Here is a 17,172-nt window from a genome sequence, read left to right as displayed (position 1 = left end):
AAGGTCGGCGGTTCAAATCCCCTCGACAGGGTGAGCTCCCGTTGCTCGGTCCCTGCTCCTGCCAACCTAGCAGTTCGAAAGCACGTCAAAGTGCAAGTAGATAAATAGGTAGCGCTCCGGCGGGAAGGTAAACGGCGTTTCCGTGCGCTGCTCTGGTTCGCCAGAAGCGGCTTAGTCATGCTGGCCACATGACCCGGAAGTTGTACGCCGGCTCCCTCGGCCAATAAAGCGAGATGAGTGCCACAACCCCGGAGTTGGCCACGACTGGACCTAATGGTCAGGGGTCCCTTTACCTTAATAATCATAAATAAATAAATGTGCACCCCACCACCGAGACCATTCCATTGCAACTTTCCAACCTCCCAAAATGTCAACACCTCTTGCGATGGTTTGACCCCTTTCCGTTTTAACAGTACACATTCTACAAACAACCTCCATATCGCCTCAGAATCATTTCTCCTGCATATTCCCCATCTTACCTTAATGGCACATCTTAATTTATCTTTAATAACTATATCCCACACCTCTTTATGCCATTCTTCCATTTTATATTCTGCTTGCCCCTTTCACTTCCCCGCTATCATAATACAGTCATACCTCAGGTTGAATATGCTTCATGTTGAGCGCGTTCGAGTTGCGCTCCGCGGCAACCCGGAAGTAACAGAGCGCCTTACTTCCGGGTTTCGCCGCTCACGCATGCGCAGATGCTCAAAATGACATCACGCGAATGCGCAGAAGCGGTGAAGAGCGACGCACATGTGCGCAGACGTGCCGTTGCTTGTTCCGTTTGCTTCTGGATGCGAACGGGCCTCCGGAACGGATCCCGTTCGCATCCCGAGGTACCACTGTACTGCCGCTTTCTGCCTTCATCCTTGCGAGCTGTTTTTAAGCCGCCCCGCTTACGAGGGTGTTTTTAAATTTCTTTTCGGACAAAACGAGGCCACTGACTTTTGCAAATGCTTTATTGAGACATAAGAGCTGGAAGAGATGTGCGGAACCTCTTGAAGGGCCGACTCTTCGCTCGTTGGGACTTTGCATTGGGATGGAATAGGCTCGGTTGTATCTGCTGGACCAGTCTGTGATTCTTTGGAGACTGGAGAAGGACAGAGAGAAGAGGTTGGCTGAGGCTACATTGCTAACAGCGAGACTTCTTGCAGCGACGTTTCCGTCGGTGACGATGAGGGATACTTGCTATTGCACTCCCGCACCCAGGCCTCCACCTCAGAACCCATCTACCATTGACGCATACGCACTTGGAACAGCTCCACTTTGCCTGCAACAGAAAGAGCGGCGAGGATTTTAATAGCAAAACATTGGAAAGGTGATGTAATCCCCACAAAAACTGATTGGCAGGCAAAGATGATAGAATATTCAGAACTTGCAAGGATGACTGGGAGAATAAGAGGCAATTCTAACCAGAAATTTAGTAAAGATTGGAGAATGTTCAAAGAATATCTTTAAAAGCACTGTAATGACACAAATCTCCTGACAGATTTGGATTGAATCTTGAAGTTCGAGGAAATTATGAAGTAAAAAAATTTCATGGTAATTAACTGAAAAGAATAATAAATATGAAGTGTGTACACAATGCGGTGAATGAGGTGTGTACACAATGAGGTGAAGCACAATGAGGTGAATCGGAAGTTAAAGGGTATGTAAGGTCAAATGAGGTGTGGTTAATCAGTGTCTATGGTCTGTTTATGTTGTCTTTCGTGGGGTTTTTTTTTACTTTCTATGTAAATAGTTTTGTAATAAAGAATCTTTTTAAAATAAAATAAAAAGTTAAAATAACGAATTGTATAAATTTGGAAATATAAATAAAAAATGAAAATAAAAGAAGGAAAGAAGAGTGTGGTAGAGTGAACTGAGAGGCAGATGGGGCTCATCCACCTGGGCAGGTAGCCCATCTCTGAGAAGGAAAAGTCCGATCCTAAACCAGACTGTCTTGTTAGGCTACTGCTGTGCGCTGAACATGGGTCTAGCCCTGCACTGAGTTCGGAAGCTGCCTCTAGTATAGAAAACAGCAGCTAGGTGGGCCTCATTGAGACTCTGGCAGGACACAGACCCCTTGGACTAATAATAACAATAATAATAATAATTTATTATTTATTATTTATACCCCGCCCATCTGGCTGGGTCTCCCCAACCACCCTGGGCGGCTTCCAACAAAGTATTAAAATACAGTGGTCTGTTAAACATTAAAAGCTTCCCTAAACAGGGCTGCCTTCAGATGTCTTCTAAAAGTCTGGTAGTTGTTTTTCTCTTTGACATCTGGTGGGAGGGTGTTCCACAGGGCGGGGGCCACTACTGAGAAGGCCCTCTGCCTGGTTCCCTGTAACTTGGCTTCTCGCAGGGAGGGAACCGCCAAAAGACCCTCGGAGCTGGACCTCAGTGCCCGGGCAGAATGATGGGAGTGGAGACGCTCCTTCAGGTATACTGGGCCGATGCCGTTTAGGGCTTTCAAGGTCAGCACCAACACTTTGAATTGTGCTCGGAAACGTACTGGGAGCCAATGTAGATCTTTCAAGACCGGTGTTATGTGGTCTCGGTGTCTACTCCCAGTCACCATTCTAGCTGCCGCATTCTGGATTACCGTATTTTTTGCTCTATAAGACTCACTTTTTCCCTCTTAAAAAGTAAGGGGAAATTCTTTGGTTTTCCGAAAGCAGTTAATATGCTTCTGCATCAAATGTAGAACTGCCTGAAGGAGCGTCTCCACCCCATCATTCTGCCTGGACACTGAGGTCCAGCTCTGAGGTCCTTCTGGCGGTTCCCTCCCTGCGACAAGTGAGGTTACAGGGAACCAGACAGAGGGCCTTCTGGGTGGTGGCACCTGCCCTGTAGAACGCCCTCCCACCAGATGTCAAGGAAATAAGCAACTACAGTGGTACCTCGGGTTAAGTACCGTATTTTTTGCTCTATAAGACCCACTTTTTCCCTCCTAAAAAGTAAGGGGAAATGCGTGTGTGTCTTATGGAGCGAATGCAGGCTGCGCAGCTATCCCAGGAGCCAGAACAGCAAGAGGGATTGCTGCTTTCGCTGCGCAGCGATTCCTCTTGCTGTTCTGGCTTCTGAGATTCAGAATATTATTTTCTTGTTTTCCTCCTCCAAAAACTAGGTGCATCTTGTGGTCTGGTGCGTCTTATAGAGCGAAAAATACAGTAGTTGTAGTTTCTGGGTCACCTTCAAAGGTAGCCCCACATAGAGTGCATTACAGTAATCCAAGCGAGAGATAACTAGAGCATAAGGCAAAACAGCTGCCCAGGCTGCCTTTAAACCACCAAACTGTGCCCTAGTTTCTATTGCAAGGGTATAAAGGACCAAATCATTCAGGTGCCCACACCAGCTCTCCATCCTCACCTGTATCTCCTGCTTGGCTGCATCCTTGGGGCCTTCATCGCCTTCCACCCAAATTGCCACTCTTGAAATTGTGTCTTCTGTTGGGGCGGCAGCTCCTCTCAGCACCAAGCCCACCACGAGCGCCAGCAGCAGCCAGACGCACCGCATCGCCCTCGAGGCACTCCGAGGCGCCACACGACTCTTTGCGTCCAGATTTGGGGAGGGGAGAAGCTCTTGTTGATGACGGAGGAGGAGCGGGGAGAGAATGAGCCCCCAGAGGGAGAGATTTGAAAGGGAATGCATTCTGCAAGTGGGAAGGAAGTTTCCAAAGCAACTGCTTTTGCTGGAAAGGGGAACTGAATTCAAGGACTAAGTTGGGTAAGAATCTAGCAGAAGAGACATGGTACTAGTTTGTTACGGAAATGACAAGGGGGGGGGGACATCTTTAAAGTTGTTACGATGTTATAAAAGGTCCACGAATAATACAGTGGTACCTCGGGTTAAGTACTTAATTCGTTCTGGAGGTCCATTCTTAACCTGAAACTGTTCTTAACCTGAAGCACCACTTTAGCTAATGGGGCCTCCTGCTGCCGCCGTGCCGCCGGAGCACGATTTCTGTTCTCATCTTGAAGCAAAGTTTGTAACCTGAAGCATTATTTCAGGGTTAGCGGAGTGTGTAAACTGAAGCGTATGTAACCCGAGGTACCACTGTAATAGCTTAAAGGTCCTGGGCCCTAAGGAAGCCAGACTATCCTCCACCAGGGCCAGGGCCATTTCAGTGATGGCTCCGACCTGTTGGAATGCTCTATCCCACGGGACTAGGGTCCCTACAGGACTTGATCTCCTTCCGCAGGGCCTGTAAGACAGAGCTATTCCGCCTGGCCTTCAATTTGAATTAGCCTGATCCTCTATTCCCTTTTCCCCTTTCCTCTTCTATGAATAAACCCTTTCTGGGACCCCACATTTAAATTCTTCCCTGGTCTCCTCGCTGGCCCTAGTAGGACCAATTGGCCAGTTAGCCCTGGTAATCATTTGAGGTCTACTGACTGGGTTTGTTTGTTTGTTTGTTTGTTTGTTTGTTTGTTTGTTTGTTTGTTTCCCCCCACAAATGACCCCTGATTTTTTGAATTTTATTGATATTGATGATGCTGTTTTTAAGTCGCATTTTAATCAATGTTTTATATTTGCTGTTAGCCGCCCTGAGCCCAGTTTTTAAACCAGGAAGGGTGGGATATAAATTAAAAAATATTTATTATTATTATTATTAAATATTGTGCCTGAATGTATCCTTTTGACTTGACAGCTCAGGGGAGATACCTAGCTTTATAAATCTATACAAAATCCAAACTTTAACCAAATCTCCTCATTCCAATGCCATTTTAACCCTTAAAGAAAGGTGAATTTGGGCTCCACCTCCCTCCATGAACCAGGAAGTCACGTAGGCAGCAGGAACAGGGCATCCCACCATAATTCCCCAAGCGTGAGAGCGCATACACGGCAGCCCAACCAGGAAGTGACCACGGTGGCAACAACAGACATCTGCAGAGGCAGTTGAGCAAGTCAGGTGTTCTGAAAGCCCATCTCCAGACAAGTCCTGAGGGCAAGGATATGTCAAGGAATTTATTGTTCTTTCGGTGTTGGGTCCTTAAGAGGTGTTGGGAAAGGTATATGATAAAGTGACCTAATGTTGACCTTGTGTAACCCTTGTATAAAAGGTAAAGGGACCCCTGACCATTAGGTCCAGTTGTGGCTGACTCTGGGGTTGCAACGCTCATCTTGCTTTACTGGCCAAGGGAGCCGCCGTACAGCTTCCGGGTCATGTGGCCAGAATGACTAAGCTGCTTCTGGCGAACCAGAGCAGTGCATGGAAACGCCGTTTACCTTCCCACTGGAGCAGTTCCTATTTATCTACTTGGACTTTTGACAGCTTTCGAACTGCTAGGTTGGTAGGAGCAGGGACTGAGGAACGGGAGCTCACTCCGTTGCGGGGATTCAAACCGCCAACCTTCTGATTGGCAAGTCCTAGGCTCTGTGGTTTAACCCACAGCGCCACCCGCGTCCCTTAACCCTTGTATACCTTTGTGACATACTAGTGACCCATCACGCAGGTGGCGCTGTGGTCTAAACCACTGAGCCTAGGACTTGCTGATCAGAAGGTCAGTGGTTTGAATCCCCGCAACGGGGTGAGCTCCCGTTGCTCGGTTCCTGCTCCTGCCAACCTAGCAGTTCGAAAGCACGTCAAAGTGCAAGTAGATAAATAGGTACCGCCCCGGCAGGAAGGTAAACGGCGTTTCCATGCGCTGCTCTGGTTTGCCAGAAGTGGCTTAGTCATGCTGGCCACATGACTCAGAAAAACTGTCTGTGGACAAACGCCGGCTCCCTCAGCCTGAAAGTGAGATGAGCACCGCAACCCCAGAGTCTTTCGTGACTGGACCTAATGGTTAGGGGTCCTTTACCTTTTTTTAGTCATGTAGTGATGATGTATCAATGATGATGCTCTAATTGTATTCTGGGGCAAAGAGGGAAGTTTTAAAAGAGGGTGTCACCCCCTGCTCGGGGTTCTTACTCTAAGGTTACCAGATGTCCCCGTTTCCCTGGATTTACGAATCAGTCCCCATACAAAATCCATTGAAGTTGAAAAGTGTCCCTGGATTATTTGAAAAAAATCTGATAACCTTATCTTACTCCTGTGGGGACCTGTTGCACAACAATAAAGATCATGGCCTACTGACTGCTGTTTTGCTCCAAATTGCTTGCCTGGACCTTCCCCTCGGGAGCACGCCCGCCCTGGGCAGCACGGGAATATGCTCTGCCACTGCTTAATGGCACATGTTAAGTAAAGGTAAAGGGACCCCTGACCATTAGGTGCAGTCATGGCCAACTCTGGGGTTGCGGCGCTCATCTCGCTTTCTTGGCCGAGGGAGCCATTGTACAGCTTCCGGGTCATGTGGCCAGCAGGACTAAGCCACTTCTGGCGAACCAGAGCAGCACACGGAAACGCCGTTTATCTTCCCGCCGGAGTGGTACCTATTTATCTACTTGCACTTTGACGTGCTTTTGAACTGCTAGGTTGGCAGGAGCAGGGACCGAGCAATGGGAGCTCACCCCGTCGGGGGATTTGAACCACCGACCTTCTGATCAGCAAGCCCTAAGCTCTGTGGTTTAACCCACAGCACCACCCACGTCCCTATGGCACATATTAATTTATTTTTAATAGCTATATCCCACACCTCTTTATGCACTTCTTCCAATTTATATTCCGCCTGCCCCTTCCACTTCCCAACTATAAGAATACAGCTGCTTTCTGCCTTCATCCTTGCGAGCTGTTTTTAAGCCGCCCCGCTTATGAGGGTGTTTTTAAACTTATTTTCAGACAAAACGAGGCCACCGACTTTTGCAAATGCTTTATTGAGACATAAGAGCTGGAAGCACCGCGAGGAACCTCTGCAAGAGCCGACTCTGAGCTTGTTGAGACTTTGCATCGGGGTGGAATATCCTCAGTTGCATCTCCAGGACCAGTCCGTGCTTCTTTGGAGACTGGAGGGGGGCAGAGAGGAGAGGGGCTGCCGGGGTATGTTGCTAACAGGGAGTGTTCTTGCAGCGACCTTTCCATGCCTCATGTTCAGGGATACCTCCTGCTATGGAACCACCGCATCCAGGCCTCCAGGTCAGAACCCATGTGCCATTGACGCATACGCACTCAGAACAGGTGCTCCTTGCCTGGAACAGAAAGAGCCAAGGTTGGCAATGAGGATAATAATAATAATAATAATAATAATAATAATAATAATAATAATAATTTATTATATATACCTCGCCCATCTGGCTGAGTTTCCCCAGCCACTCTGGGCAGCTCCCAATCGAGTGTTAAAAACAATACAGCATTAAATATTAAAAACTTCCCTGAACAGGGCTGCCTTCAGATGTCTTTTAAAGAGAAGATAGGTGCTTCTTTCCTTGACATCTGAAGGGAGGGCGTTCCACAGGGCGGGCGCCACTACCAAGAAGGCCCTCTGCCTGCTTCCCTGTAACCTCACTTCTCGCAATGAGGGAACAGCCAGAAGGCTCTTGGCGCTGGACCTCAGTGTCCGGGCTGAATGATGGGGGTGGAGACGCTCCTTCAGGTATACTGGACCGAAGCCGTTTAGGGCTTTGAAGGTCAGCACCAACACTTTGAATTGTGCTCGGAAACGTACTGGGAGCCAATGCAGATCTCTCATGACTGGTGTTTTGTGGGCCCGGCGGCCGCGCCCAGACACCTGTCTAGCTGCCGCATTCTGGATTAGTTGCAGTTTCCAGGTCACCTTCAAAGGTAGCCCCACATAGAGCGCATTACAGTAGTCCAAGAGGGAGATAACCTGAGCATGCACCACTCTGGCAAGACAGTCTGCAGGCAGGGAGGGTCTCAGCCTGCGTACCAGGTGGAGCTGGTAGACAGCTGCCCTAGGCACAGAATTAACCTGCGCCTCTATGGACAGCTGTGAGTCCAGAATGACTCCCAGGCTGTGCACTCCCAGGATGGGGTGAAAACAGTGTGGCCAGCAACGGGTGTGGGGTCTGAGTCCCCTAATCAGGGCCAGTGACAGGTTCAATAAAGGATCCATTCAAGTTGGCACGCTCTCCTCCACGGGTGGTTTTTAACCAGAGGTTGGGTGGCTATTTTAGCCATCATTTTAGGGGATGAATCTTTGCAAATTTCTTCATTGAGTGGCCTTCGAAATGTGGCTTATTTGGGTATGAGGAATTCAAATCTACTCTTATTTTTGTGACTGGGCAACATTTAGCTTGGCATCACCATCAATTTATTTGTACCCCGCCCATCTGGCTGGGCTTCTAGCAAAATATTAAAATACAACAATTCATCAAATATTAAAAGCTTCCCTAAACAGGGCTGCCTTCAGATGTCTTCTAAAAGTCAGATACAGTGGTACCTCGGGTTACATACGCTTCAGGTTACATACACTTCAGGTTACAGACTCTACTAACCCAGAAATAGTGCTTCAGGTTAAGAACTTTGCTTCAGAATAAGAAGACAAATCGGGCTCCGGTGGCACGGTGGCAGCAGGAGGCCCCATTAGCTAAAGTGGTGCTTCAGGTTAAGAACAGTTTCAGGTTAAGAATGGACCTCTGGAACGAATTAAGTATCGTATTTTTCGCTCTATAAGACGCACCAGACCACAAGACGCACCTAGTTTTGGGAGGAAGAAAACAAGACAAAAAATATTCTTAATCTCAGAAGCCAGAACAGCAAGAAGGATTGCTGCGCAGTGAAAGCAGCGATCCCTCTTGCTGTTCTGGCTTCTGGGATAGCTGCGCAGCCTGCATTCGCTCCATAAGACGCACACGCATTTCCCCTCACTTTTTAGGAGGGAAAAAGTGAGTCTTATAGAGCAAAAAATACGGTACTTAACCCGAGGTACCACTGTAGTTGCTTATTTCCTTGACATCTGGTGGGAGGGCATTCCACAGGGCAGGTGCCACCACCCAGAAGGCCCTCTGCCTGGTTCCCTGTAACCTCACTTCTCGCAGGGAGGGAACCGCCAGAAGGACCTCAGTGTCCAGGCAGAAGGATGGGGTGGAGACGCTCCTTCAGGCAGTTCTACATTTGATGCAGAAGCATATTAACTGCTTTCGGAAAACCAAAGAATTTTAATGTTGCCTTCTTGAAATGTCAGGCAGTGCTAAACAATAATAGGTTTGAACTGAAACGCTTTGTAATGTGAAAATAAGGAACTGATTTACGTATAAGGAGGTAATTATTATAAAAAAGAGGTTTTAAGGTAAAAAAGTGGTTATAGAAATGTGAGAATTTAGTAAAAGATGTTTGGAAGTCAGAAAGAGGGAGGGAAGTCGATGCTCTGTTTGAGCAATGCTTTAAGTTATAGATCCGTAAAATGAGATGTAAGTAAATATGGAAACTTAATAAAAATTATTTTTTAAAAAAAACAATAATAGCGGCAATCAATAATAATAATATGATTGCAAACCTTTGGCAATCACAGTTAGTGATTTCTGTGCCGGTTTACACGCATTGTGCTTGCCCAGCAAGGCCAAACAACAGGTACAGAAAGAGAACAGTGAGAACACCTTTCTGATTTCAACAGGCAGGGAGTTGCAAAGTGTGGGTGTGGCCAAACAAAAAGATTCTTAGAAATGCGGAGTGAACATTATGTGGCTCTTGCAACAGTGCCAGGAATCTTAGAGGAAATTCCCAGGTGAATCATCCAGCGATACAACTCCACGGGGGAACTGCACAACACCCTCGCTGGTTGCAGAGACCAGGAAGGATCGCAGGAGAATCGGAAGCTGCCTTAATATACAGAGTCAGTTGTTGTTGTTGTTTAGTCGTTGAGTTGTGTCCGACTCTTCGTGACCCCCTGGACCAGAGCACGCCAGGCACTCCTGTCTTCCACTGCCTCCCGCAGTTTGGTCAAACTCATGTTCGTAGCTTTGAGAACACTGTCCCACCATCTCCTCCTTCGTCATCCCCTTCTCCTTGTGGCCTCCATCTTTCCCAACATCAGGGTCTTTTCCAGGGAGTCTTCTCATGAGGTGGCCAAAGTCTTGGAGCCTCAGCTTCAGGATCTGTCCTTCCAGTGAGCATTCAGGGCTGATTTCCTTCAGAATGGAGAGGTTTGATTTTCTTGCAGTCCACGGGACTCTCAAGAGTCTCCTCCAGCACCATCAATTCTTTGGCGATCAGCCTTCTTTATGGTCCAGCTCTCACTTCCATACATCACTACAGGGAAAACCATAGCTTGAACTATACGGACCTTTGTTGGCAAGGTGATGTCTCTGCTTTTTAAGATGCTGTCTAGGTTTATCATTGCTTTTCTCCCAAGAAGCAGGCGTCTTTTAATTTCATGACTGCTGTCACCATCTGCAGTGATCATGGAGCCCAAGAAAGTAAAATCTCTCACTGCCTCAACTGACCCTACAACAGAGTCAGTTATACTAATGTAAAAATCTATATACAAAGCCTAAAAGATATGCATTAAACATTTGCCCCTTTTTAAAAAATTCAAAGACCTTGGCTTGTTTGTTTGTTTGCAGGATTACAAAGAAGCACAAATGAGAATTTGGTCAGCCAATCAGCCACAAATCCACCTAACAGTTATCCTGTCCCTTCCAGCTTGACTTGGAAGGTCTGGTCTGGAGTCAGTGCTGGGTTACTCAAAAGTCAGGCTGACATAAGAGGAGCCTGCAGGATCAGGCCCACGGACCTGATCCTGGGCCTTTCTCCGTGTGTGGCAGAGCCTTCCAGGTCTGCAATGATTTCCTTTTCACCTGGGGAGTTGTTATCACTCCATGATTCATTCACCTGGGAACTTCCTCCAGGATTCCTGGCACTGCGGAATTCACATTGTGCCAGGCGCCGCATAATATTCATTCTACATTCGTAAAGGATCAATATTTACCTTAGTGTGGCCGCACCCACACATTGGCACTCCTCCCTGCCGATTGACATCAGTCTGGCACCTTCACTAGATTCTTTTCAGCACCTCTTTAAAACATTTTTTGTCTGGACAGGCCTACCCTAGATACCTAGACAGAGGGCTTTCTCGGTAGTGGCACCCACCCTGTGGAACACCCTCCCTTCAGATGTGAAGGAAATAAGCAGTTATCTTATCTTTAGAAGACATGTGAAGGCAGCCCTGTTCAGGGAAGTTTTTTTAATATTTAATGCTGTACTGTTTTTAACATTTGATTGGGAGCCGCCCAGAGTGGCTGGGGAGACTCAGACAGATGGGCGGGGTATAAATAATAAATTATTATTATTATTATTATTATTATTATTATTATTATTATTCTTATTCTTATTCTTATTCTTATTCTTATTAAGAATGTTTAGCTTATTGTTTATTTTAATCATTCCCCAAAGATTTCAAGCAGCTGCTTTTCACTGTTCTTATCGGAAATTTGTAGTTTCATCCTTTTCATAAACCACTTTGGATTTTTAATTTTTAAAAAATAATTACAATCAGGTGGTGTGTAATTTTTTCAGACTAAATAAATAAACGACAGGTCGATTGACGGAATTGCCAACTGAGTTTGATCTTCGGTGATTCCTTCGCACATGGCCAGTCGCACATGTTTGCCCAAATCCTTCAGCTTATTCAGCCATCTAATCTTTCCCATTCTTAATTCAAAGTGTCGGTGCTGAACTTTCAAGCCCTAAACGGCCTTGGCCCAGTATACCTGAAGGAGCGTCTCCACCCCCATCATTCTGCCCGGACACTGAGGTCCAGCTCCGAGGGCCTTCTGGCGGTTCCCTCCCTGCGAGACGCAAAGCTACAAGGAACCAGGCAGAGGGCCTTCTCAGTGGTGGCACCCGCCCTGTGGAACGCCCTCCCATCAGATGTCAAAGTGATAAACAACTACCTGACATTCAAAAGACATCTTAAGGCAGCCCTGTTCAGGGAAGTTTTTAATGTGTGACATTTTAGTGCATTTTTGGTCTCTGTGGAAGCCGCCCAGAGTGGCTGGGGAAACCCAGCCAGATGGGCGGGGTACAAATAGTAAATTATTATTATTATTATTATTATTATTATTATTATTATTATTATTCCTTTCAGTTTTGTGCCAGAGATGTGGGACTGAACCCGTTTGGTGGACTGGATTACTATCTCTCACCTCCACCCAGCTGGGCAGATGGGCGGGGCCACACACCTGCCAATCACCTGACATCACAATGCCACCAGGTCACCTGCGTCTCCCTGTGCTGCAGATCAGCTGACGTTTGCGTCTGCCGGAGTACAGGGTGAGTCCCATGGGCCTAGCTGTGATCTTCCCTGCCCCACAAGTGGCATCAGGGGCCGGGAAAGTTAGCGTGGATTGGCCAAATGGCCTCAGAAGCCCAATGGACTTAATTAAGTCTATGGGGTGGAGATTCCCCACACAGAAAGGTGCCAGGGCCAAGCTCGGCTTGATGCTGTGACTTCCCTCTCCCAGAACCATAGAACTGTAGAGTTGGAAAGGACCACAAGGGTCAGTTACTCCAACTTCCTGCAATGAAGGAATCCTTTCCTCCTGACTTGTCGTCTTCTTCTTTGGCGATCCCTCGTAGCCGAGTAAGATCGTCTTCCCTAAACACGGTTTTAACAGTGAGTCTGTAAGTGACTGTGGAGGCCAATTCTGGATCCACACGTCCTTCCACATTGGTTTCCGGGCGGGAGTTGATCCTGGTGAGGGTTTGCCAAGCGTGCCTTCCTCTTAGCGCATTTCTCCCTTGCGTCCTGAGTTCGAGTGTCTTCAAATCCCATGACATCTTTGGGAAAGGATGTTCTCCAACTGGAGCACTCACAAGCCAGTATTTCCCAGTTGTCAGTGTTTATACTATATCTTTTAAGATCTGCCTTGAGAGAGTCTTTAAACCTCTTTTGTTGACCACCAGCATTACGCTTTCCATTTTTAAGTTCGGAATAGAGTACAGTGGTACCTCTGGTTAAGTACTTAATTCGTTCCAGAGGTCCGTTCTTAACCTGAAACTGTTCTTAACCTGAAGCACCACTTTAGCTAATGGGGCCTCCCACTGCCGCCGCGCGATTTCTGTTCTCATCCTGAAGCAAAGTTCTTAACCCAAGGTACTATTTCTGGGTTACTGGAGTCTGTAACCTGAAGCATATGTAACCTGAGGTACCACTGTTGTTGCTTTGGGAGATGATAATCAGGCATCAGCACAACATAGAACCTGTAATGGTCTTTGGAAGGAAACTGACCATTGGAAGATGCTCCCAAGGGTACGGATAATTGGTCCTACTGCTCAGATTAATACAACTGCCAATACTAAATCATCCCGCATTACTTTTGTCATACAGTAAGCCCGCAACTTATGCAAAGGTTCGTTTCCCCCCAAAAAACTTGAAGTCAGGAAGACCAAAAACAGAGCCATTTTCTAAAAAAGTAAAAAAAACACCAGCAAATTGTTGTTGTTGTTGTTGTTGAATTTATATACCGTATTTTTTGCTCTATTGGACGCACTGGACCATAGGACGCGCCGGACCATAGGAGGGGGAGAATGGGGGGGGATTTTTTTTCTTGTTCTCTCCCTCAAAAACGAGGTACGCTGCGCAGCCCCCCGTCTCGCTGTTTTGGCTTTGGGGACAGCAGGCTGCTTTCCGCAAGCCTTGGGAGCCTGGCGGGAACTCCCGCCGGGCTCCGCAGGCTTGCGGAGAGCTGCCCGAAGCCCGGGGTGCACAGCGCCACGCTCCCCGGGCTTCGGGCTGCAGGCAGCTGTCCTCAAGCTTGCAGAGCCCAGCGGGAGTTCCCGCCAGGCTCCGCAGGCTTGCGGATAGCTTCCTGAAGCCTGGAATGCGAGAGGGGTCGGTGCACACCGACCCCTCTCACTCTCCAGGCTTCAGTGAAAACCTGCATTCGCTCCATAGGACGCACACACTTTCCCCCTTCATTTTTGGAGGGGGGAAAAGTGCGTCCTATAGAGCGAAAAATACGGTACCACCCTATACCTGGGGGTCTCAGGGCAGTTCACAGAGTAAAATCAAGATATAAAACCACAAAATACCTAACCAGAATAAAAACAACTACCAAATAGCCCCCCTCCCCCCCAAAAAGAACACATTTTAAAAGGGCATAGGGTGTTAAATTGGATCAACCAAAGGCCTGGTTAAATAGGAAGGTTTTTGCTTGGTGCCTAAAGACGTATAATGAAGACACCAGGCGAATCTCCCTGAGGAGAGCATTCCACAGATGGGGAGGCACTGCAGAGAAGGCCCCGCTCTCATGTTGCCACCTTCCGGACCTCTCGAGGAGGAGGCACATGAAGAAAGGCCTCAGAAGATGATCTCAGGGTCCGGGTAGGTTCATAAGGGGAGAGGTGTTGGGGTCCTGAGCCATTTAAGGCTTTATAGGTTGCGGGCTTTCTGTACTCCTCCCCAACTTAGCTGCTGCCTTTGTTCCCCTTTCCAGCTCCCCTAGGCAAAGGCGATGTTTCGGGGAACTTCCTTGGTCCTTAAACCCCTGCCCCTGATTTTCATTCTCTCCCTGCAATTCCTCCGCCATCAACAGGAGCTTCTCCCCTCCCAAATCCGGACATGAAGAGTCGTGTGGCGCCTCGGAGCGCCTCGAGGGCGATGCGGTGCTTCTGGCTGCTGCTGGTGCTAGTGGTGGGCTTGGTGATGAGAGGGGCTGCCGCCCCATCAGAAGACACAAATTCAAGAGGGGCAGGCGATGGCAGCCCCAAGGATGCAGCCAAGCAGGAGGCACAGGTGAGGCACAGAGCAGATGAGCAGGCTCTCTGGGGCACCAAGTTGTTTGAAGTAGAAACTTGGAAATGACTTTCTAGCTCATAGGCAGCCTGGGCCACTGTTTCACCTAGGTGAGATGTTTGTGTCCTGCCAGGGTCTCACTCGAGCACCCATTTAGCTGTTGCACTCTGTACTAGAAGCAGCTTCTGAACCAAGCACAGGGGCAGCCCCAAATATAGCGTATTGCAGTAATCTTGTTGGCATCTGTCTGTCTTGAGGGAGGGGAGGAATCCTGCACTAGTACTCAGCATCCTAAGGCACTTGCCAGGACACCAAGGCCTGCCTTGGGACCCCTTCATTCCCCCCTCCACCTCTGGCTTGGCATCCTGAGCAGGCAGGTAAGCCATTCTAATGATTTCCCACAATGCCCGTGACTTAGCATCAGTGTGGCACATTGCCGGAAACCGAAAGCAAGGCTAGGATCGGCTTCTCGGTTCTGCCGCTGCAACCAGAGAACCACACCCGGGGGCCACGAACAGAAGACAAATGGCCCTCCTTGAACCTGACCCTCATTGGGGACTCGGAAATCCCACCCCTTGAATGACCAAGTGGCGTCTTCCCATTCTCTTTCTTTCGATAATCCACTGCTTATATTTCAATATAAGCGGGCAGAGGGCCTTCTCAGTAGTGGCGCCTGCCCTGAGGAACACCCTCCCATCAGATGCCAAGGAAATAAACCACTATCTGACTTTTAGACGGCAAATGAAGGCAGCCCTGTTTAGGGAAGTTTTCAATGTTTGATGTTTGATTGTATTTTTAATATTCTGTTGGGAGCCACCTAGAGTGGCTGGGGAAACCCAGCCAGATTGGTGGGGTATAAATAATAAAATTAATAATAATAATAGTAATATTCTCTGCCAGCAACTTTAAGGGTGATAATTAGACAGATAATCCATCCGTGGTCTCCACTCTCCCTTAAACATTTTGCCATTACGTCCCCTTCGTTTTTGCAGTCCACCCCACCATTTCAGCATAGCCCATCAGTTTCCTAAGGCATTCCTCCTCAGTTAGTCCTTCCCCTTCCGTGCATATCAAGTTCTAGCTCAGGAATAGGCAAACTCGGCCCTCCAACTTTTGGGGGGACTACAACTCCTATCATCCCTGTTAGCTAGGGATGATGGGAGTTGTAGTCCCAAAACAGCCAGAGGGCCGAGTTTGCCTACGCCTGTTCCAGCAGCTGTTGGCGGCCTCTTCCCCTTCTCACCGCCTCCCACGGATCTTTCCGCAGCAGGAAGCGAAGGTGATTCACGGCATGTGCTACGTGGCCAGATGCGTCAAAGGGCACTGGGACGTCAGGTGGAAGTCCGGGTGCAGGACCAGTTTGATCCATCCCCATCGCCTTCATCCGCCAAGAGGCGCTTGCAACCATCATGGCAGCTAGCAAGGCATCCTTTGCAGCCTCTCTTCTCTCCCCCAAACCAGCCTTCTAAGACGCGCACAGACCGGTCCGGGAAATGCGAACGAGAGCGGCCAATCTTGGCACAAAGGCGCAGCAACGCCAGAACGTTGCCTCTCCATCTATTGGAGAGGTTCGCTACGACGCTTCCTTTTAAAACTTGCCAAGCACACTTTGCACAGACGCTGCCTCCCACAGAATCAGACCATCGGTCCACAAAGTTCAATGCTTTCTAAACGGACAGGCGGTTTCTCGGAGGGCTGGAGGGAGCCCAGCATCAAACCCACCCAGGACTGAGTTAAGCATCTTCCAGCTTCGGCTACGAGGGGACCTGCCTGCCGCCAATACCCACCAGCCGTTTCCCCCAGCAGCAACAGAAGGAGCATGAGCGACGCTATTCCACATTTTTCGTTCATTTTTGCCTAAGCACTTCTGTTTTCTGTCTGCTTAGGTTTCATTTAGACGTACGTGCACCTTGTCACTTCTCTCATTAATAAATCCTCGCCCGTAAGAGTGCTTACTGCCTTTGGATCCTTAAAAGAACAAGGCAAAAAACATCAACACCCGGGCAGGGCAACCAGCAAATCCCTGGTTTCCCAAAGATGCTAGGTTGGTTCAGCCTTCCTACTGACGTGGGATTTCTGTTGGGGTCATTATCTGGGAGGCCAGTGCCACAAGAATGTGGACCGCCACAAAACTGGTGAGAAACAGCTTAGCAGGAACCGAGTAGCTGAAACAACTCCAGGTAAGGCGCGAGGAGGGCTCTTCACGTACAGTAAGAAAATAGGGTTGAGTAAGGGTTTTCAAGGGATGCAGGTGGTGCCGTGGGTTAAACCACAGAGCCTAGGACTTGCTGATCAGAAGGTCGGCAGTTCGAATCCCTGCAACGGGGTGAGTAAGGGTTTTCAAGGGTTGCAGGTGGTGCCGTGGGTTAAACCACAGAGCCTAGGACTTGCTGATCAGAAGGTCGGCAGTTCGAATCCCTGCAACGGGGTGAGCTCCCATTGCTCGGTCCTTCTCCTGCCAACCTAGCAGTTCAAAAGCACGTCAGAGTGCAAGTAGATAAATAGGTACCGCTCTGGTGGGAGGGTAAACGGCGTTTCTGTGCACTGCTCTGGTTCGCCAGAAGCAGCTTAGTCATGCTGGCTACATACGCCGGCTCCCTTAGCCAAT

The 17,172-nt window shown here is 48.4% G+C and overlaps 2 long non-coding RNA genes across 2 annotated transcripts; one reads left to right on the top strand and one right to left on the bottom strand.

Moving 5' to 3' along the window:
- Positions 1-944: 944 nt before the first annotated feature.
- Positions 945-3,601, bottom strand: LOC310827898. Its single transcript, XR_014556538.1, has 2 exons — positions 3,361-3,601; positions 945-1,273 (listed from the first exon to the last, which is right to left on the bottom strand). It is a non-coding gene; the product is annotated as an uncharacterized lncRNA (long non-coding RNA).
- Positions 3,602-11,905: 8,304 nt separating this feature from the next.
- LOC310827889 lies at positions 11,906-16,515 on the top strand. Its single transcript, XR_014556528.1, has 3 exons — positions 11,906-12,100; positions 14,365-14,564; positions 15,835-16,515. It is a non-coding gene; the product is annotated as an uncharacterized lncRNA (long non-coding RNA).
- Positions 16,516-17,172: the final 657 nt, after the last annotated feature.

The sequence above is a fragment of the Podarcis gaigeae genome, assembly GCF_964106915.1.
Source record: "Podarcis gaigeae genome assembly, chromosome: 12".
NCBI classification, from domain to species: Eukaryota; Metazoa; Chordata; class Lepidosauria; order Squamata; family Lacertidae; genus Podarcis; species Podarcis gaigeae.
Note: the sequence above shows the minus strand (reverse complement) of the source record. Positions and strands in the feature narration are given on the sequence as shown.